We start from the raw sequence: 23,715 nt of genomic DNA, 5'->3' as shown, positions 1-23,715 counted from the left end.
CAGATTAAGCTCTATTAGTCAAGAATTAGTCAGTGTGAGTGGCAATTAGCACAATTCCATGGAACACTAGGAAAGAAGTCAAATGGAAAAGATCTTATTTCTTTTGATTAACAATCATGTCTGATAGAAGATTTATTACAAATAAAATCAAGGAAATAGCTCAAAGTTATGATGATAGAATTAGAGAATGTAACTGAGAAGGAGAAGTTCCTTAGACGTCTCATGTCCAAAGTAGTATATCGGGAAAATATACTGCTAAAGACTATGAAGCAGAAGAGATGTAGAGTGCCCTTAGATAAATAAATAAGACAAAGGTTCTATCAGACTTAACAGATGATATTCAAAAGGCTCAGAAAGAGCTGAGTAAAACTTTATTAAAAGAAAGTTGGACAAAAGATGATATAGCCTAGATACAAGGTAAGATCAACAAGAAGCTAGATGAGGTAGAACACCTCACTGCTAGAAAGTTCGCTAAAGCAGAAGCTATTATTTCAAAATCTAGAAAGAAGCCTACAATAGGTGGATCTGGAGGTTCCTCGTGAGCAGGACCATCTCGTCCCAAGAGAACAGTAGATCCTCCTGAGTTCTCTACTTAGGATGCAAATCCAGTTTGGCAACCCCTAAGATTAGAGCCAAAACCTTGGGAGCGAAAAAAGCTATCTTTCAAGGAAATGCTTCAGACCACAAGATGGCCTGAAAGTGCCTTAAACTACCCGAGTAGAATTCAAGATGAATTTAGACCACATAGAGGTTCTACATAAGCAGTACCTTAGAATGGAACAATTCTAAGGCTAAATTGTGATAAGGATCCCACAACATCCATAGATGATTGGGCCATGGATATAAGATTTAATATCCTAAGACATGGTGTTGAAACATGGACAGTTGAAAGAGTGTATAAATTCGTTGTCTCCATGTTAAGGGGCAACGCTAGAAGTTTTTGGGAAAAGTAGCAGAGAAACTCAAATGTGAGTGCAATTATCCTAACAACAATTAGCAGCCCAGATGAAGTAATGGCCATAATAGCATATTTCCTCAAGCAAAAGTTTGTAGGATACTCTCTAGTAGATAGAGGAGAAGAATTAGTAGAAAAATCCAGAACGGCAATTACTAAGATTCAAATCTGCAATATGTGTTATTTTGATGATTATCTTTGCGAGTTTCAGCATTGGTATTGTCTGCTTGGACCTCCAGATCAGGCATATGCAAAAGAGGTCTTTGTACAGAAGTTACCAAGAAGTTGGCCAAGATTGGTAACCCAAGCTATTAAGCAAAGACTCAAGAAAGATACAGAAGTATCAGACACACTCGGAGTCCGAGCAGAAATAGTAAGGCAAATGATAAGGCTTTACTGTATGCAGAGGCATGTCTTACAAGATGTAAGAAGTATGCCATACATGAATCCCGCATGTTGCTCCAAGATAAATGGAGTTGCAAGAAGATATGGTTGCGACCAGAGAATAGCAAAACGGTTAGAAAAACCATAAATAAGCAGTCTAGATGGGCAATGACATATAGGGAGAAAGAAAGAAAAGCAAAGAAAGAAATCTTGGAGGAGATTTCAGAAAAGAAGCTCCAAGAAAGGCTATAGCCAGGAAAGAGATATTTGGGACCTAATAGGGTAAGAGAAGATGTTAAAGAATCTTTCAAAAATAAATATGAAAGATATCCTAAATGTCCTCGGGGCAAATCTCTTTCGGATAGTAATTGTTGCTAGTTCTATGGCAAAAAAGGCCTCAAAGCAAAAAATTGTCCTAAAGCAAAGAAAAGGAAAGGAAGCCTCAAGAGTATCTTGATTGAAGATTCCTTTTAGCTTCTTTATGAACCAATTTGGAGAAAGGAAATAAATACTAACGATGAAAGTATTTACTCTATTTTCTCAAAATATTTAGACACGGAAAAAGGGAAAGAATCAAACAAGGAGTTCTTAGAACGATCTCCATTTCAATTAAAACTAAGTTAGCTAAGGATAGTGTGAATTTATGTGTAATCCCAAGAGGGGGGTGAATTGGGTATTTTAAAATCTAGCTCTCTTAAGTCCTAATTTTGAAAAAAAAAAAGAAACTTACAACTACACACGCACAAACTAGATGACAAGCAGTTCAGTATTTCTCAACTTATCAATTTAATGTGTGACTTTATCAAGCAAATAGGATTACTCAATTACTTAACATACACAACAAATAGATAATTAAGTGCAAGCAAAAATTAAAAGAGTTAAGAGAAGAGAGATGCAAACATGGTTTTTACGAGGTTCAGCCAACCCAGCCTACGTCTTCACCTAGGGTAGTTGATTCCACTATACTGCTCCTTAACTTGGGACAAAGTTTCATGTTACAATTCGCTGCTTACAAGAGGCACAACTTCCTCCTTACAACTTGCTACTTACAAGAGGCGTAGCTTCCTCCTCATGATTTTACAAACCGAACCATTAATACAAATAATGAATAATGAATTTATGAACACTCAGACACTTCTCAATAAGCTAATGAGTATAATCAGTCCTAAGCACTCTCAGAAGGTATAATATGAAGCTCAGATGTAATATGTGATTTTTCTAATGATGTATAAAAAATATGATCTTTGTATGGAAAATATATATATACATACATATATATATGTATAAGATACTTCAAAGATCTAAAAGCTTATTCAATATTTCTCCAAAAAATATTTCTTGAAAATATGTATGTTGGAGATCCTAAGATTTACTTTCAAATACTTTTTTGCAAGAATAATAATATATGAAATCTTCGTATAAAAATATAGCTTTGAAAATCATAGAGATCTAAACTCTAGAAGAACTTTATCCAAATGATTTTTCACACAAATATATAGAATTCTGTAATTTTTGCTCCCAATAAATATTTTAAATAAAAATATGAGAGTAAATGAACTTATATAAAAAATAAACTTGAATGCTCAACAATAACTTTAACCAAACCTCAAGATCAAACCAGTTTTTTCGTAAGATGATATGAATGTAAGCAGCACTTGGATCTTGAAGATGATAGTGACGAATGCCCAAACTTGATGTGAATGCTTTGGAGTGCAAGCAAAAGTTTAGCAATAAGTTCAAAGCTCTCAAGAAGTATGCAAAAGGTGATGACCTAGGGTTTAGAGTTTGTATTTATAAGTGCTCTTCATCTGGAAGATTTATGGCCATTGGATCATTTAAAATAAAGAATTTTCCTCTGTGTACGTGCTGAAGCATCGTTCTACATGACGTACTTGTCGATGAGTGGATACATTCTTGGCTGAGTATCCTTCATTAGTTCATCAACGAGACCACGGGATTCATCGACAACTGGGCTATCTAAGATTTTTAGGGTTTCGGTATTTTCTCGTCGATGAGAGCAGATTGTTCGGTGATGAGTGGCCTTTAGTCATTCATCAATAAGACCAGGGGAATCATCGATGAGCTTCCTATTATTCAGCCCGATTCAACCTAGGTCAATGCATATGAATATGTCATGAAAAACATGCATCCTAAGGTCAATCTATGTCATTTTGAGCTTCACATCATATCTTATGAGTTATGAAAATACAATCAAACCTAATACGAAATACAACTAAAAATATGGATTGTCTTTATCCTTTTGCTCTTCAACTTCCATAGATTGAGTGAAATGGTATGTTCTTCGTGTTCCTCGTGGCTTCCATAGCGTACTTACCATCCGTGCATGCTAAGTTATGATCTTGTTCAAAATATCAATGCATAGGTAAAATAACAAGTGATTTGTCATTATCAAAACAAAATTAGACTCATAGGGTCAATAATCTTCTCTTTTTTTATGATGAAAAATACACAAGTAAAAATGGGTAAAGCCAAACAAGGCTCCCCCTGAGATAATGCATAACTGATAATATTGCAATATAATCTAGACATGTTGTAGAATATGACATATGAATCATTTTGCACAGTTTAGTCTCTCCCAAATTTTCTTAATTAATCTTTGTATAAAGATATAACTTTGAATATCACAGAGATCTGAACTCTAGAAGAACTTTATCCAAAGGATTTTTCACACAAATATATAGAACTCTATATTTTTGCTCCCAATAAATATTTTCAATAAAAATATGAGAGTAAATGAACTTATATAAAAATAAACTTGAATGCTCAATAATAACTTTAACCAAACCTCAAGATCAAACCAGTTTTTTCATAAGATGATATGAATGAAAGCTCTTGGATCTTGAAGATGATGGTGACGAATGCCCAGACTTGATGTGAATGCTTTGGAGTGCATGCAAAAGTTTAGCAATATGTTAAAAGCTCTCAAGAAGTATGCAAAAGGTGATGACCTAGGGTTTAGAGTTGGTATTTATTAGTGTTCTCGCCATCTATAAGATTTTTGGCTATTGGATCATTTAAAATAAAGAATTTCTATTTGTGTATGTGCTGGAGCATCATTCTGCGCGATGTACTCATCGACGAGTGGATACATTTGTCTCCGAGTATCCTTCATTAGTTCATCGACGAAACCAGCGAATTCATCGACGACTGGGTTGTCTGAGATTTTTATGGTCTCGGTATTTTCTCGTTGACGAGAGTAGAGCATTCAGCAATGAGTGACCTTCAGTCATTCATCAACGAGACTAGGGGAATTGTTGATGAGCTGTTTGTTATTCAGGCCGATTCAACCTAGATCAATGCATATAAATATGTCATGAAAAACATGCATCCTAAGGTCAATCTATATGTCATTTTTACCTTATGCAAATACAATCAAACCTAATACGAATTACAATTGAAAATCTAGATTGTCTTTATCCTTCTGCTCTTCAGCTTCCATGGATTGAGCCAAGTGGTATATACTTTGTGTTCCTCGTGGCTTCCATAGCGTACTTACCATCCGTGCATGCTAAGCCATGATACTATTCAAAATATCAATGCTCAAGTAAAATACCAAGTAATTTGTCATTATCAAAACATGATTGGACTCATAGAGTCAACAGATAGCTATGGTGAAGTCGGTAGGAAGTGTACCAGACCTAGTTCCATTAATAGAATTAGGAGATGGTATAGTACACTCTTCATAAATAGAGATCCCCTCTAATAGTCAGGATTGTCAAGAATGGAGTATGCCCTGAACAAATTGGATTGTATACCAAAGTTCATGGATACCATACAAGAAGACAATCAAGGTTATAGAGAAAGAAGTAACTGCAAAAGTATCCAGTATGGATACAGGAACATTTGTAATTCCTTTATTAACCGCACCAGAAGTACAGAAGGCTATGGATAAAAAGGCTAGATACATACATTTCAGAATTATCCAAATAGGAGTTAATCCATTGGTCAGAAAGGGCCAGGATCTACCTATCCTTGTAGCGGTCATGGATGGAAGTATAGGTAATTTTTCCAGATCCTTGTTAGGAGGTACAAGAGCCAACTTGCATTCAAGAGCAGCATGGATCAAGGTAATACCAGATCTAAATGTAGATCTCCATGAAAAAGTATAGAGAAAATGCTATAGATAAAAGTAAATATTAGAGAATGGCAAGATATGCTAAAATGCAACCCAAATAGGAGATGCATTAGAATTGTTACCAGATTGTATTTAAAATTCTATAACATGGGGAAACCAGCTTTTAAGAGAGGAGTTAGTAGATTCACACAACTTTTCAAAAAAAAAAAATCAGACTGACTCGGTTAGAGGATTACAACCAAAAGTGGTAAATCCAAGAGCATTGAGTTGGCCACAAATTTGGGTAACCCCAAGGATAGAAAAAAAGGGTAAAAGGTCTTTTTCTAGAGTCAGTAAGATATGAGGCAAATACATTAATTATAACCAAGCCCTTAGGTGATACGACTCCTAGAGTAAGTATATCTAGGGAAGAAGATATTAATTCGAAAATAAGGTCAGAAGGATCTGGACCATCTGAATTAGGACATTCACGAAGTAGAAGGATAGTTGGTCATAGAACCATAAGAATCCCTATCTACGCCGAGGAGGATGCAGATCAATCCCAAGTAGCATACATGGGAACATCCATTTTAAGTGCTAAAATTGAAGAATGGGCAACACTTGCAGTCATATCAATTAGTGGGATTGAATGTACAGCCCTAATTGATACTTGATGTACCTGGTCATGCACATGAATTAGATTTCCAAAAGTAAATTGGGAATCAGCAAATCTTCAAGTTACAGTAGGTAACAATGCATTACTCCATACTAGAGAGATAGTAAGAAATGTTCAGATAACTCTAAATGGAAGGGTCTTTGAAGAACAAATACTTTTCTTAATTCCAGAGTTACCTAACGATTTTCTCCTAGGAAATTTAATCCTTAAAAAATACCAATCGTTCATGGTATTTTCAGAAGGGATTATTTAGATAACCAATTTATTCCCACTTTGTCGGCTATCAAAAGAAGCAGGAGCCAAATAATGATAGAGAAATGGGAGAAAAAGAAACTACGAGTTTATCAAGAGAAACTTGATGAATGGAAAATTTTGGTTGGAGGATAAATCTTAAGAGTAAATCATATAATAGAAAGTAATGGCCAAATAGAATAAATTAAGGCATTACTCTCAGAAAACTGGTCAAAAAACCCTCAAGCATTATGGTAGAAGGTCATGCCTGAGGTTGACATCACTTTGAAAGATCCAGATATGATCATTCGCAATAAAGGAATTGCCGATATCTTAAATTATTGATAGAGGAAATTGAGAAATAGATTCTAGAGTTATTAAAAATGGGATTATATAGGCATAGTCAAAGTTAGCACAGGAGTGCAACTTTCATGGTCATGAACTATGCTGAGCAAGTAAGAGGCAAGGCGAGAATGGTAATTGACTATAGAGAACTGACCAAAGCCACAAAGAGAATGGAATAGGCCTTGCTGCATTCATGATGCCCGTAGGTCTTTATGAATGGTTAGTAATGCCATTTGGTTTAAAGAATGCCCCAGGAATATTCCAAAGAAGAATGGACAAGGCATTTAGTGGTATGTCACGGTTTGTGGCTATATATATTGATGATGTCTTGATATTCAGTAGAAATATAGATGATCACTATAAGCATTTAAAACAAGTAGCTCATGTGTTTATACGTAAAGGGATGGTACTCTCATAAAGAAAGACCATTTGGGCAAAACCAGAAATAGAATTCCTTGGATTAACAATTTATGGAAATGGAGAAGAGCTCCAACCACACATAGTAGGAAAACTATTGTAGTTCCCAGATGAACTTCTAGACAGAAAGCAGTGTCAAAGCTTTCTAGGAATTCTAAATTATGTAAGAAAATTATCCAAAATCTTGCGAATAAAACTAAACCAATCCAAAGGAAGGTTTCTAGTAAGAATCCATGGAATCGGGAGGAGCAGGATACTAAAATAATTAGGATCCTTAAGGATGAGATTCAAAATCTACCTAGATTAGAATATCTAGATGGGACTAAATCAGAAATTATCCTAGAAACTGATGCTTCTAATATAGCTTGGGGATGCATTTTAAAAATTAGAAAATTTGATAAATCAGAACATCTTAACAGATATTGGAGCGGATGCTTCAATGGCACTGAACAAAACTACCCAATACATGAGAAAGAACTTCTTGTTGTAGTAAAAGGTATTTGGGCCAATAAGCTGTTTTTAGGAAAAGAATTTATTGTCAGAACTGGTAGTTCCTATGTGAAGAATTGCATGGGATTAAAATTAAAACGATTTATACAAGCTAGATTAGTTAGATGGAGAAATGAGCTTCAGTATTACTCATTTTCTATAGAACATATTAAATGTAGAGATAATAATGTTGCAATTATAACGGCTTGCTACTTATATCATTATTTATTTTATTTATTTATTTATTCATATAGAAAATCTAACTGTAATAATAATAATAAAACATCTCAGGCCCAAAACGAGCACTGAGGAAACTCTGTACTCCATACATTCCTAAACAGCTGTGTACAAGAAACTGTAAGCTATATACAATACCAAAAAACTATAAATTCCACAATACATATATATCACAAAATGCCCAGTGACATCATCAAAACCTGGAATCTACCCCAAACCACTGGCACCAAAGAGCACCTACCCTTACTATAAGGGCATCGTAAGCAGTCCTATACCCGCAAGCCTGATCCGCTCGCCTAGCTGGATCTCTTGAAAAATAATAAGTCACTGGGATGAGACAACGCTCGGTAAGAGGAAATATGCTATTACTAGTGTGTGGCGGCTGAGTTACACATTTAATATACAGATATAATACTGATATTATAAAACAAATATGCTAATATGCTATACAAAACTCTCGTAATATAATTTAAAATACAACTTTGTATCTAAGTTTTCTATTCATACATACTACTAATATTATAATATTACTGTTGTTGCGTGATATATTTGTACATAGGAACTTCTGAGATAACACCCTGGATCTATATGTCATGATTTAACCCCTCATGATAGGGTTGTGCGGCCCGTAGGCTAGACTTACTCTGATTGGCCTACCAGGCAAGTCAATCTATATCTCTATCATCCACCAATCTAGCCCACTGCAATCTCTCTGGGCAATCTCCAAATCTATCTCATCTAATCGGCCACCTCAACCCAGCTTGCTGGGGAGACTGCAATCTCTCCTGGCCCAGTTAGATGGAATCCACATACTATCTGAGTTATGTGGTTGCACTTTATCTGAAATAGTAATGGTACCATGCTCTGCTATTTGTATCTGTCTGAAATTTCCTTAGGGATCTAATACTGTGTAATACTATTTATATATATATATATATATATATATATATATATATATACTTATCTTGTTGTTTTAACATGGTTTCAAAATAACCACAGCACTATAAATCTGAACTGAAATATCTGGAATATTTGACTAAAATATCAATATTATCTGTCTGAAATATCTGTAATATCTATCTGAAATATCTGTAATATATATTTGAGTGTTATGGTTTTAAAAATCATGTCATTCTGAAAAATACTATAAATCATACTTTCTGCTAATATCTGTATTACTGAATATCTGTAAAATTGTTTAATCATCATACTAAACTATAATAAACTCATGCCACATATTTGAGTAATCAAAATTTCATGCTCAATTTCTGCAATTCAACTATAATATTAATAACAATAATATTCTGAAAAGTTGATCAATATGTTGATATATATACATAAACATAATCTTTTGACATACATTCTGAAATCTCTAGCATAGCGTATTTCCTTTACCTGACTACTGAAAAGCCCATACTATATCTGGTCCTACACCCGCAGGGTTCCCCGCTTAACACCCTGAAAACAACATCCCCTAGAACAAAACTTCAGTATTTTTCTGTGTACTACATTTCTTATAACTATGGTAAAGCCAAATATTGAATAAAAGGTTTTACCTTGAATTTGGGATGAAATCCTAGGTAGCCCCGCCAACGATCCGCTCTGGTAGACTTGAGGAGAACTTTATAGGAGCGTCGTGGTGACCTCGGATCATTGAACAGGCAATAATTCAAACTGAAAACTTAGAGAGAAGGGGGAGGGGACAAACAAGAGAGAAGGAGGATTCTGTGCGTGAATTTCAGCTGAAAAAAATGAAGTTGAGGCTATTTATACATTGGCCTTCATCGAGAAGTCACGTCACTTCGTCGACGAGGTCAAGAAGGAAATTCATCGATGAATGGCTACTTCTTGTCGACGAAATTCAAAACTGAAATATAGTCTCTCAGTATCTTCTCGTCGACGAGACACGTCCCCGTCGATAAGAGCTTCACGTGTTCTCATCGACAAATCCCCTGTGTTCGTCGACGAGACCCTGTTTAATTTTCCAATTTTAATTCCTTTTCTCTCCTTCTCCTATTATTAAATTATGAAAATTATCCGAGTCTCTACATTCTCCCCTCCTTATAAAATTTCGTCCTCAAAATTTACTATTTGTACCATTCACTATTCTCTAAAGAAAATTTGTCTACTTATTTTATTACTTACCCTCACTTATGGCGAAGGAATACCGTGGTTACATTCTAAATTCTGGGAGATTACACATATAAAACAATAAGACTACTTACTAACTAGATTAATACATGTACATGCAAAAGAAACATTACCTAACTACCTACATTTTACGTGGTTATAGCTAAACCTCTTGGAACAATTGTAGGTATTTCTGTTTTATCTGATACTCAAGCTCCCAAGAAGCATCCTCTATAGCATGATTTCTCCACAAAACTTTCACCAGCTGAATTTCTTTGGTGCACAGTGCTTGTGTCTTTCGGTTTAAGATCTGTACTAGTGCTTCTTCATAGACTAATTAATCTTTAGGCTCTATTTCTGCATAACTGATCATGTGGGACAGGTTTGGGTTGTATTTCTTCAACATGGAAACATGGAATACGTCGTATATCCTAGATAAGGCTGGTGGCAGAGCTAGCCTGTAGGCAACTAACCCCACTCTTTCTAGTATCTCAAAAGGGCCAATAAACCTAAGGCTCAGCTTTCTCTTCTTCCCAAATCTCATAATCCCTCTCATAGAAGCTACCTTCAAGAATACCTGATCCCCCATATCAAATTCTAATTCTCAGCGGCGAGTGTCGGCATAACTTTTCTGCTGACTTTGCGCGGTACCGATTCTTTCTTTAATTCGTCAGACCTTATCATATGCTTGTTGTATTATCTTTGGGCTCAAAACTCACCTCTCGCCTACTTCATCCCATAAAATAGGAGAACGACACCTTCTACCATACATTGCCTCGCAAGGTGCCATGTCAATGCTAACCTGATGGCTGTTATTATAAGCAAACTCAACTAGTGGCATAAATTGGGTCCAGCTACCCCCAAAGTCTAGCACGCACGCCCGAAGCATATCTTCTAATGTCTTGATCGTCCTCTCAGTCTGACCATCTATCTGAGGGTGAAAAGCAGTGTTGAATGCTAACTGTGTACCCATAGCCTCTTGAAAGCTTTTCCAAAATTGTGAAGTAAATCGAGGATCTTGATTTGAGACTATGGATATCGGTACACCATGGACACGAACTATTTCCTGAACATATATTTCTGTCAATCTGTCCATGGAATAACTTATTTTAATAGGGATGAAATAAATGGTCTTCGTTAGACGATCCATAATCACCCAAATAGCATTCAATCCCTGTCGTACTAGTGGTAACCCAGTAATAAAATCCATAAAGACATGATCCCACTTCCATTCTAGAATAAAGAGTGGCTGCAAATGCCCTGCTAGTCTTTGGTGCTCAGCCTTAACCTGCTGGCACGTCAAACACTGCTGTATAAATTTGGCAATTTCTCTTTTCATCCCACTCCACTAGAAATACTCTCGTAGATCCCTATACATTTTATTACTGTTAGAATGAACAGTGTATAACGATCTGTGAGCCTCTTCTAAAATCATTCTTCTAATATCATCACCTGCAGGCACACACAATCTGGTGCGAAACCTCAAAGCTCCTTCATCAGAGATGCTAAACTCTTCTCCATAACCATCTCGTACTCTGGCTATTACCTCTACTAACTCTGCGTCATCACCCTGAGCGGCGTTAATATTTTCATATAGTTTAGGCTACACAACCAGACTGGCAATAAATGCCTAAGGATTATCCTCTACTAATTCTATGCCAGGTCTCTCTAAATCCATCAGGATCAAGTGTTGAATTTCCATAGTTGCCAGTACTAGTCCCACTGATTTCCTACTCAGGGCATCTGCTACCACATTCGCTTTTCCTAGATTGTAGCTAATAGTGCGGTCATAGTTTTTAATAAGTTCTAACCACCTTCTTTGCCTCCTATTCAGTTCTTTTTTAGAAAGAAATATTTTAAACTTTTGTGATCTGTGAAGATTTCATACTTTCCACCATATAAATAATGCCTCTAGATCTTGAGAGCATACACCACTGCAGCTAGCTCCAAATCATGCACAGGATAGTTTTTCTCATATTCTTTAAGCTGTCTAGAAGCATACATGATAACCTTGCCATGCTGCATCAACACACATCCAAGACCTTTCAAAGATGCATCACTGTAAATCACAAACTCGTCCTCTCCTGATGGGATAGCTAGCACTGGGGCAGTAACCAACCTCTGTTTCAATTCTTGAAAGCTCTGCTCACAGTCATCAGTCCATTCAAACCTTATATTTTTTCTCGTAAGTCACGTCAGTGGACCTGATAAACTGGAGAAACCGTCAACAAAACATCGGTAGTAGCCCACCAAACCTAAAAAACTTCTAGCCTATTAGACATTCCCTGGCCTCAACCAATTCACTGCTGCCTCTATCTTACTCGAGTCAACTGTTACACCTGCCTCAAAGAACACATGACCAAGAAAAGAAACTTGCCTCAGCCAGAATTCACATTTCTTGAACTTCACATATAGCTTTTTCTCTCTCAATGTTTGCAATACCAGCCTCGAATGATGCTCGTGCTCCTCAAAACGCCTCGAGTAAATCAATATATCATCAATGAATACAACCACAAACTGGTCCAAGTACTGATGGAACACTCGATTCATTAAATTCATAAATACTTCTGGCGCATTATTTAACCCAAATGACATCACTAAGAACTCGTAATGCCTATATCTCGTTCGAAATGCTGTCTTTGAAATGTCTTCTGCCCTAACTTTCACCTGATGATAACTCAACCGAAGGTCAATTTTAGAATAAACGTGGGTCCTTTGGAGCTGATCAAACAAGTCGTCGATCCTAGGAAGAGGATATTTATTTTTAACTATCAGTTTATTTATCTCTCTGTAATCTATACACATTCTCATGGTCCCATCTTTTTTCTTCACAAATAGAACTGGTGCTCCCCAGGGCGACACACTAGGCCTGATAAATCCTTTATCTAGCAATTCCTGTAATTAATCTTTTAGATATTTTAATTCGATTGGAGCCATTCAGTACGGTGCTTTAGATACTAGTGTAGACCTCGTTAGAAGATCCACAATATATTCCACTTTATAGTCTGGTGGCAAACCAAGTAATTCTTTTGGAAATACATTTAAAAATTCTCTAACCACAAGAATATCGGCTTGATTCAGTTTTTATTTTGGCAATTCTTTTATGTAGGCAATAAATCCCTAGCAACCATCTTGAATCAGTTTCTTCACTTGAATAGCTGACACCAGCTGTGGCGAAGAATGTACACGTGAACCAAGAAATCTATATTCTTGCTCACCTAGAGGTTTGAAAATCACTTCTTTCAAATGACAATCAAAACTAGCATGATTAACTGCCAACTAATCCATACCCAGAATTATATCTAACCCCTACATGTCTAATATCACAAGATTAGCTTACAGTACTTTTCCCTAAATGGTCACGAGAAAGTCCCAGAGTATTCTCCTACATCTCACCACTGATCCATTCGGTGTAGCTACAACTAACCCAATATCCAACAATAGTGCCTCATACCCCATTAACTTAGTATACAGTGACGAAATAAAAGAATGGGTAGCATTTGTATCAAATAAAACAACAGCTTTATATGAAAAAGCGATAAGGGTACCTATAACTCTGTCTCCGGCAGCCTCGGCGTCTCCCGACGTCAATGCATACACTCTCTCCGGTGCAGTGTTCCTCTGCTGGCCTCCACGGGGCGCCTGATAACCACCCCGAAAGTGTCTAGGAAATGGTGTCTGGGCTGGCAATCCCTAACACGACCAAGACCTATGTCCAAGTCTCCACATTGGTAGCAGATGTCCTCACCCATTCTACATTCACCTAGATGCCTCCGGCCACATCTAGGACAGGTAGGTATAGCTCGTCCACCCTGAGAACCACCATGCCCCATCATCCATCCCTTACTACCTCCATGTCGATCTCCTCTCCATGGCACTCAGCTAGAACTGGCCTGAAAATCCTGAGGCGCGGGCCTCTTTCTTTAATTCTGAGCTACGACACCTCTCTGCATGCCACTCTTGATAACAACAACTCTATCCACAACCTCCGTGAACGTTTGAGCCCGAAAATGATAACTTGCTCGAATAAATTCTACTTCAGGCCTTCCTCAAACTTTCTTACTTTCTTCTCCTCATATGGTGCCAAGTGTGGGGCGAAACGAGACAACTCAATAAATTGGGCGGCATACTGAGACACTGTCATCCGCCCCTAAGCTAAATGCAAGAATTTTGCTTCCTTTGCACTCTAAACGATAGCAGGGAAATATCGCTCGAAAAATAGCTCATTAAACTGACTCCATGTCACTGGCACTGGATCAGGCCTCTGTTCTTCAATCAATCGCACTATCCTCCACCAGCGCTTCACCTCTCTTGTCATTTTAAATGACACAAATAGCACCTTCTACTCATCTGTACATACAAGCACTGCCAAAATCTCCTCAACATCCTAAATCCAGCTTTTAGTTACAATTAGGTTAGGTCCTCCAGCAAAAGATGGAGGCTTTATCTGCATAAACTGCTCAATCGTGCAGCCACACTCTCCTTTGCTACTAGCCATCTTAGCCATCACCTATTGGGTGACGCTGCGTAATACTACATCTGTATCTCCACCTCCTATACTAAAGGGTCCTAGTCTATCACCTCCAGCATTCGTACCACTGTTCCCTAGATCCATCCTGAAAATACAAAGAACACTATTTCAAGATCCTATTTCCCATACCAATCTAATTTATTTTATTCAACTTAAACTTCAGATTCTCTATTAACTATCCCTCCTTCTCCTGACCCAAAATCCAATCCTACAACCTAGACACACGACCCATCGTTAGTTTACTATGACTTTCCTAAAATCGTCATCCTAGGAAAAACATAGAAACCACCACAAAAATATTGTATCCAAATCACAGAATAAAACCTCCAATCCTTTGTTCAATATTCTGGTATTGTTTCCGCTGCATTCTAGAGTCTACAAAACCTAGTAACCTAGGCTCTTATACCAAACTATAACGACCTGTTACTTATATCATTATTGATTTTTATTTTTTATTTTTTCATATAGCAAATCTAATTGTAATAATAATAAAACATCTAAGCCCAAAACGAGCATTAAGGAAACTCTGTACTCCATACATCCTTAAACAGCGGTGTACAAGAAACTGTAAGCATCTATATACAATAACAAAAAACTATAAATTCCAAAATAAGTATATATCACAAAATGCCTAGTGACATCATCAAAACCTAGAATCTACCCCAAACCACTGGCACTAAAGAACACCTACCCTTACTATAAAGGCAGCGTAAGCAGTCCTCTACCTGCGAGCCTGATCTGCTCGCCTAGCTAGATCTCCTAAGAAATAGTAAGTTAGTGGGATGAGACAATGCTCAGTAAAAGGAAATATGCTATTAATAGAGTGTGGCGGCTGAGTTACACATTTAATATATAGATATGATATTGATACTGTAAAAAAAAGATGCTGATATGTTATACAAAACTCTCGTAATATAATTTAAAATACAACTATGTATCTAAGTTTTCTATTCATACATACTACTAATATTATAATATAACTGCTGCTGCGTGATATTTCCGTACATAAAAACTTTTGAGATAATACCCTGAGATCTGTATGTCATGATTTAACTCCTCATGACAGGGTTGTGTGGCCCGTAGGCTTGACTTACTCTAGATGGCTTACCAGGAAAGCCAATCTATATCTCTATCATCCATCAATCTAGCCCACTATAATCTCTCCGGATAATGTCCAAATCTATCTCGTCTAACCGGCCACCTCAACCCAGCTTGCTAGGGAGATTGCAATCCCTCCTAGCGTGGTTAGATGGAATCCACATACTATCTGAGTTATGTGATTGCACTCTATCTGAAATAGCAACGCTACCATGCTCTGCTATCTGTATCTATTTGAAATTTCCTCAGGGATCTGATACTGTGTAATACTATATATATATACTTATCTTGTTGTTTTACATTGGTTTCAAAATAACCAGAGCACTATAAATCTGAACTGAAATATCTGGAATATTTGACTAAAATATTAATACTATCTATCTGAAATATCTATAATATCTATCTAAAATATTTGTAATATCTATCTGAGTGTTATGGTTTTAGAAATCATGTCATTCTGAAAACTACTATAAATCATACTTTCTGCTAATATCTGTATTACTGGATATCTATAAAATTGTTTAATCATCATACTAAACTGTAATAAACTTATGCCACACATTTGAGCAATCAAAATTTCATGCTCAATTTATGTAATTCAACAATAATACTAATAACAATAATATTCTGGAAAACTAATCAATAGGCTGATATATATACATAAACATAATCTTCTGACATACATTCTGAAATCCCTAACATAGCATATTTCCCTTACCTGACTACTGAAAAACCCCTACTGTATCTGGTCCTACACCGGCAAGGTTCCCCGCTTAACACCCTAAAAACAACATCTCTCAGAACAAAACTTCAATATTTCTCTATGTACTACTTTTCTTATAACTATGGTAAAGCCAAATATTGAATAAAAAGGTCTTACCTTGAATTTGGGATGAAATCTAAGGCATCCCCACCAATGATCCGCTCTAGTAGACTTGAAGAGAACTTTCCAGGAGCGTTGTGGTGGCCTCGGAGCGTCAAACCGATGAGAATCTGGCTCGAAAACTTAGAGAGAAGGGGGAGGGGCGAAGGAGAGAGAAGGAGGAATCTGTGCGTGAATTTCGGCTGAAAAAAATGAAGTTAAGGCTATTTATACACTAGCCTTCGTCGGTGAACCACGTTACTTCGTAAACGAGGTCAAGAAGGAAATTCGTCGATGAATGCCTACTTCTCGTTGACGAAATTCAGAACAGAAATATAGTCTCTCGGTATCTTCTTGTCGACGAGACACATCCCCATCAACGAGACCTTTATGTGTTCTCGTCGACGAATCCCCTGTGTTCGTCGATGAGCCCCTGTTTAATTTTTCAATTTTAATTCCTTTTCTCTCCTTCTCCTATTATTAAATTATGAAAATTATCCGGGTCTCTGCACATATGCTTTAACGAGATATCTAATTACTTGCAGGAAAGATGGCCAGTAGCATCAGCAACCAACAATGTCCTCTCTGCAATGAACAACACAAAGTGGCAGTATGCCCCATTCTAAGGTTCATATAGGAAAAGAAATAATTGAAGGAACTAGTCTCAACTTCCAGGAGGGGAGGAAAAGGAAGAGGAAGAAATTCCTTTAACAAAAGTTCCTTTAACAACAATCAAAGATAGAAAAGGACTTAGATAATCAGAACAATGGAAGTCCAATCTGTAGATGCCAGAGGCAGTAAGCTTCACAAGAGCAGCAAGCTTTCAAAGGAAAAAGAAAAAAGTTATATTCAATGCTTTATATGTAGCCAGTATGGTAATTATAGCACCCAATGTCTGCAGAATCCAAGAGTCAAGAAGGCTAGAAAAATTAATAGTGAGACAATGGAGAAAATAAATTGTGACTTTGAAAGGATTCTAATACAGATAGTTCAAATCTCTAAGAAGGAAGAACTAACTTAAAAGATCTAGTTCTTAAAATAAAAAGGACTCCAGAGATCTTTAAAATAAAAAGGAAATCGTTAGAAGGAATAATAGTTAATCCAACAATACCAGCAAATGCCCCTTTTTCTATTTTCCTTAAAGGAGTAGTTGAAATGATAGAGGAATTGGAAGCCATTTCAAAAGCCCATAAATAAATTGAGAGAGAAAAATTTGCTAAGATCATTCATCAATAGATAATGGTTTGAGTAACTGTAGTATACAAGCTAGACAAGATTCTGTTTATCTCTAGATCTAGAGAAGCAGAAGAGCTTTGACAACTTAAGAAGTAACGGAGAAAAATCATACTTGGAATCCCTAAATTTCATATTCCTAGCAGTCTTCAACCAGAACTCTTTATGGCAGCTCAAAGAGCCTTAAAAACAGGAGAAGTGGAGTTCTTTGGGTTCAAAAAGTTTGGACAAATTTTTATTTGGTTACCACCCCTGGTGCAAAATATTTTGAATTTTACAAATCTAGAAAATTTTGGTGGGTAGATTACATAGAACCAATCTAGTTAAGAACTGGCAAAATCCTATTTTGGAATCTCTTTCCAAAAAGCTAGAGAGACGACATAGTTTCAACCATTATGGAAGAAGAACCAGATGAAATTGAGTGGAATAATCTTTATAAACTCAAGAAAATTTATGAAATTATTCAAATTATTTTAGGAATATATTTAGTAGAAGCAAGGGCAGCTTCAAACTGTGTTATGTTTGCAGATTTTGAAACATTGGTAGCAATGGAAGGTTCCTACAATTTTCGGAAGACCCCCAATTAGCATGTCAGGAAATTGAAGCACATAAGATGCTCGATATTACAATATAATTGCTACTGCTTCTTATTCATCACTTCATAGCAGCAGCTACAACACTTACAGCAGCAGCAACAACAATTCACAGCTGTAGCTACAGTAGCACATCAACTAGCTCGCAGCAATAGCAGTAGCATCTCATAACAGAATAACAGCAGAATATTTCATCTACAAAGAAAATTACTAAATTACAGTTATAATTTTATTCTTCATTTTGTTAGATCAATTAGTTGTTAAGTTGTTATTTTGATTCTTGAATTGTTAAAGTTCAGTTATGATTTTTGCATATATATACCACTGTAATCTCTTCTTTGTAATCAATAAAATCTTGCATACTGTTGCAAATTTCAACATGGTATCAGAGAAGTTTTAAATTTATTCCGCATTCCTTCTGCATTATTCCTCTTCTTGAAGCTTTCTTAAACATCTCATGGCTTCCACAAATTCATCATCTTCTTCTTCCACTTCCTTGAATTCATCTACTGTGAATGACTTTGTTAATCCTTATTTTCTGCATCATGGAGAAAGCTCTAGTGTTGCTTTTGTCACCACAGCACTCACTGAAACAAATTATCATATATGGAGTCATTTGATGATTACCTCTCTTCATGCCAAGAATAAGCTTCCTTTCATTGATGGTTCTCTTCCACAACCTGCTATCAATGATCCTTTTCGTTTCACGTGGGGGCAATATAATTCAATGGTTGTTGCATGGATCATAAATTCACTTTCTAAGGACATTGCATCTAGTATTCTATTTTCTGATAATGCAAGAGATATATGGCTTGATCTGCAACAACGATTTTCACAAAGCAGTGCACCACATGTTTATCAGTTAAAGAAATCAATTTTAGACCTCTCTCAAAGGCAATTATCCACCACTCAGTACTATACTCAATTGAAGACTCTCTAGGATGAGCTTCACCGTCCTCCTCCTCACTGCTCTTGTTCACCATCTTGTTCCTATGGAGCACTTCAGAACATATTAAATCATGAGCAGTTTGACATACTATTCAATTTCTTATGGGATTGAATGATTCTTTTTCAGCTGTACGAGGAAAACTATTAATGATGGATCCCCTTCCTACCATTAACAAGGCTTTTTCTCTGCTACTCCAAGATGAAGGCCAATGTCAACTTACTTCAATTTTAGCACCAATTTTTGACTTTACCGCAATGATCACAACTGCCTCACCTGCATCAATAGTTTTAAAATATTTCAAGAAAAATAGGTCTATGTGTTCTCATTGTGGAATCTCAAGTCATACCGTTGATAAATGCTATCAAATTCATGGGTTTCGAAAGGACCTTCTTTGGAAAATCAAGTTGGATCAAATGTTCCTTGCTTCCTTACCTTTTTCTTAAGATCAGTGCACACAGTTATTGGCTCTTCTCCAGCCTTCATCTCCACCAACTTTAGCTTTGGTTACTTCCACTTGTAGTTCTTCTTTAACCTCAATGTGTTTGATAGGTACATCTTCTTTAACTTCACATTCTTTCTTTGTTTCCAATTGTTCTTCTTCAATTTCTTGGATCATAGACACCGGCGCAACTGACCATATGGTTAGTGATGTTCATCTCCGAACCTCCATTACTTCTTTAGTTCAATCTTTTGAAAATTTGCCAAATGGATCTCGTGTTTCCGTAACTTATATTAGAACTGTTTCTCTTTCATCTTCTCTAATTTTACATGATGTCCTTTGCATTCATTCTTTCAAATTCAATCTCATTTCTACTAGTAAACTATCATCCTCATTGTCATGTTGTCTCATTTTTTTCTTCATCTTTCTGTTTCATTCAAGACCTACAGCTATGGAAGACGATTGGGCTGGGCCGACTATCTAATGGCCTCTATTATCTAACTCCTTTCTCAGATGGGATTTGTTCTATGGCATCTGCTGTTAAAGCTCATTCTTCGAATAATGCACACCAGTTGTTTGATCTCTGGCATCAACGACTAGATCACCTTTCTGCTGATCGTTTAAGTTTGCTACATAATTGCATTTCATTCTCTACTTCAAATAATCATAATACTTGTACTGTTTGTCCACTTGCAAAACAACACAAACTTTCATTTCCTCACAGTCAATCTATATCCACTTTTAAATTTCAATTGATTCATGCAGATATTTGGGGTCCTTTTGCAACCCCTTTAATACCAGGTTTTCACTATTTTCTTTCTATTGTTGATGATTTTTCCTGATGCACATGGGTTTTTCTTATGAAATCTAAATATGAAACTTGTATGTTCCTTCATTCCTTTTTTTGCTTTGGTTAACAATCAGTTTCAAACCACTGTTAAAATTATCAGAACTAATAATGGTCCAGAATTTAATATGTTTGATTTTTATCACTCCAATGGCATTATACATCAAAAATCTTGTGTTGCTACTCCTAAACAAAATTTCATTGTTGAAAGAAACATCAACATCTACTTAATGTTGCAAAAGCACTTCGTTTTCAAGCTCATTTGCCATTGCCTTTTTGGTCTGCCTACATCTTAGCAGCTGCATACATCATATATCGAACACCTACCCCTCTTTTATCAAATAAAACTCCTTATGAAATTTCATTTGGTAAATCCCCTTCTTGTTCTCACATGAGGGTTATTGGTTCCCTTTGTTTTGCTTCTACACTTTCTTTTAATCGACATAAGTTTGATGCTCGTTCTTAACGAAGTATAATTTCTTGGATACCCTTTTGGCATCAAAGGTTACAAGCTCTTCGATTTGCAAACTCATCAAATTTTCATCTCTCGTGATGTTATTTTCAATGAATAGTTCCTTTTGCTTCTTTACCTACTGACTTTTTGTCAAAACCTTTATTATCTGATATTGTTTTGCTCAATCCTCCAATAGCTTCTTCTTTAAGTATTCCTAACTTTTCATCAAGAGATTCATCTTCATCGAACAGTTCACTTCCATCTTCATCTACCTCATCTAATTTTCCCTCTGATTTTGATTCTCTTCATCGTTCAACACACACTCGACAACCACCTTTATATCTTCATGATTACCATTGTTCTATGGCCAAAAATTTTACCTCATTCCTCTCTCATCTTCCCAGCTCATAGCAAAGAGCCTCAAGTAACCCATATGGTTTATCTTCTATTTTATCATATTGCAATCTTTCTTCAGCTTATTGTTCTTTTATTTTAGATGTATCTATTCATATTGAACCTCAGTATTATCATCAAGCTTAAGATTGCTGAATGGCGTAATGCCATGGCTATGGAGATACGTGCACTTGAGGAAAATCAAACATGATCACTCACTTCATTACCTCCTGGTCACAAACCCATTGGCTGCAAGTGGGTATATCATATTAAATATTATTCAAATGGTTCCATTGAACATTTTAAAGCTCGACTAGTAACAAAAGGCTACACGTAACAGGAAGGTATCGATTATTTTGAAACATTCTCTCCGGTTGTTAAACTAGTTTCAGTTCGTTGTCTCTTAGTTGTAGCTGCAACCAAGAATTGGTTTGTTCATCAGTTAGATGTAAACAATGCCTTCTTACATTGTGATTTATTTGAGGATGTTTATATGAAACTTCCTCCTAGTTATGCAACCAAGGGAGCACCTGATTTGGTTTGTAAACTTCATAAAAGCCTTTATGGTTTAAAGCAGGCCTCAAGACAGTGGTTTTCTAAGCTTGCTGATACCTTGCTTGCTTATGGTTTTCAACAATCTTAGTCTGACTCATGTCCTTTTATTCAGATTTCTGCTTCAATTTTTATAGCCTTTCTTGTATATGTTGATGACATTATCATTGCAAGTTCTAGTCTTGCTTCTATCACTGCTATAAAACAATTTTTGCACTCAGCTTTTAAGATCAAAGACCTTAGTTGTCTACAATATTTTTTGGAGCTTGAAGTTGCTCGTTCCTCCAAGGGAATTTTCTTTGCCGACGTAAATATACATTGGATGTTCTACAGGATGCTAGTTTTCTTGGTTCTAAATCTGTTTCTTTTCCAATGTTTCAATCTCTTAAGATCTCTCAGTATGAGGGTGATTTGCTTCCGGATCCTTTACAATATCGCCTTCTTATTGGAAGATTGTTGTACCTCACAATTACAAGACTTGATATTGCTTTCTCTTTTCAAAAACTTGCTCAGTTCATGGATACCCCACTGTTACCTCATCTTCATGCTGCTCACCATGTGCTTTGCTATCCCAAATCATCTCCTGGTCAAGGTTTTTTTTCCCAGCTTATTCATCCCTCAAACTTACTGGTTTTACTGATTCAAATTGGGCTAGCTGCCTTGATTCTCGCCATTCAGTCACAGGTTTTTGTATTTTTGTTGGTGACTCTCTTATCTTTTGGTTCTTTAAGAAACAAACAAGTATCTCTTGATCTTCTGCTGAAGCTGAATACCGGGCTGTGGCCACTACTGCTTGTGAATTAACTTGGCTTTTTACCTTGCTCACAAATCTTGGTGTTTCAATGTCATTGCCAATTTCTTTGTTTTGTGATAATCAGGTTGCCCTGCACATTGCCTCCAACCCTGTTTTTCATGAACGGAGGAAACATGTATAAATTGATTGCCACTTGGTTCGTGACAAGGTTCAGGCTGGATTTCTTTATCTTCTTCATATTTCCACTCATCACTAGTTAGCTGATATTTTCACAAAGGAATTGGGTTCTAACGTTTTTCATTTTCTTTTACGTAAGATGGGTGTGTTGAATATTCATTCCCCACCATCCTGAAGGGGCGTATTGCAATATACTTGCTGCTGCTTCTTATTCATCACTTCACAACAACAGCTACAACACTTCACAGCAGTAGCAATAGCACTTCACAGCAGCAGCTACAGTAGCACATCAACTAGCTCGCAGCAATAGCAGTAGCATCTCATAACAGAATAACAGCAGAATATCAGCACAGAAAATTACCAAATTACAGTCATAATTTTATTCTTCATTTTATTAGATTAGTTAGTTGTTAAGTTGTTATTTTGATTCTTGAATTGTTAAAGTTCAATTATGATTTTTGTATATATATACCATTGTAATCTCTTCTTTGTAATCAATAAAATCTTGCATACTATTGCAAATTTCAACAATAAAATCAGAGATTGGAAGTCTTATCTACCATCCATTCAAGTGGTTCGGAATGAACTGAAGCAAGTATTGGCAGAGTTAGCCAATGTCCAAGACAACAGTGAAGAAATTATTGGAGTGCTTGAAGGACTAGAGCACTCAAGTATTTTTGAATAGTGAAGATTTCACAATCAAAAATCAAACCAGCTATCATATACTAGGCCAGAAAAGTATCATATCCCAGATCCGATGAAGCGGGCTAATTAATTTGGTCATATCAAACATCTTTTCTTTTTTTAAAGTAAAGTAGGGTATCATTTGTCGTAAATGTAAATTAAGGATCTTTCTTTTGTTTTGTAAAATTAAAGTAAGACATTACTTGGCGT

This window comes from Malania oleifera, chromosome 4, assembly GCF_029873635.1.
Source record: "Malania oleifera isolate guangnan ecotype guangnan chromosome 4, ASM2987363v1, whole genome shotgun sequence".
Taxonomy (NCBI): domain Eukaryota; kingdom Viridiplantae; phylum Streptophyta; class Magnoliopsida; order Santalales; family Ximeniaceae; genus Malania; species Malania oleifera.
The sequence above is the reverse complement of the archived record's forward strand: the minus strand, read 5'-3'. Positions refer to the sequence as shown.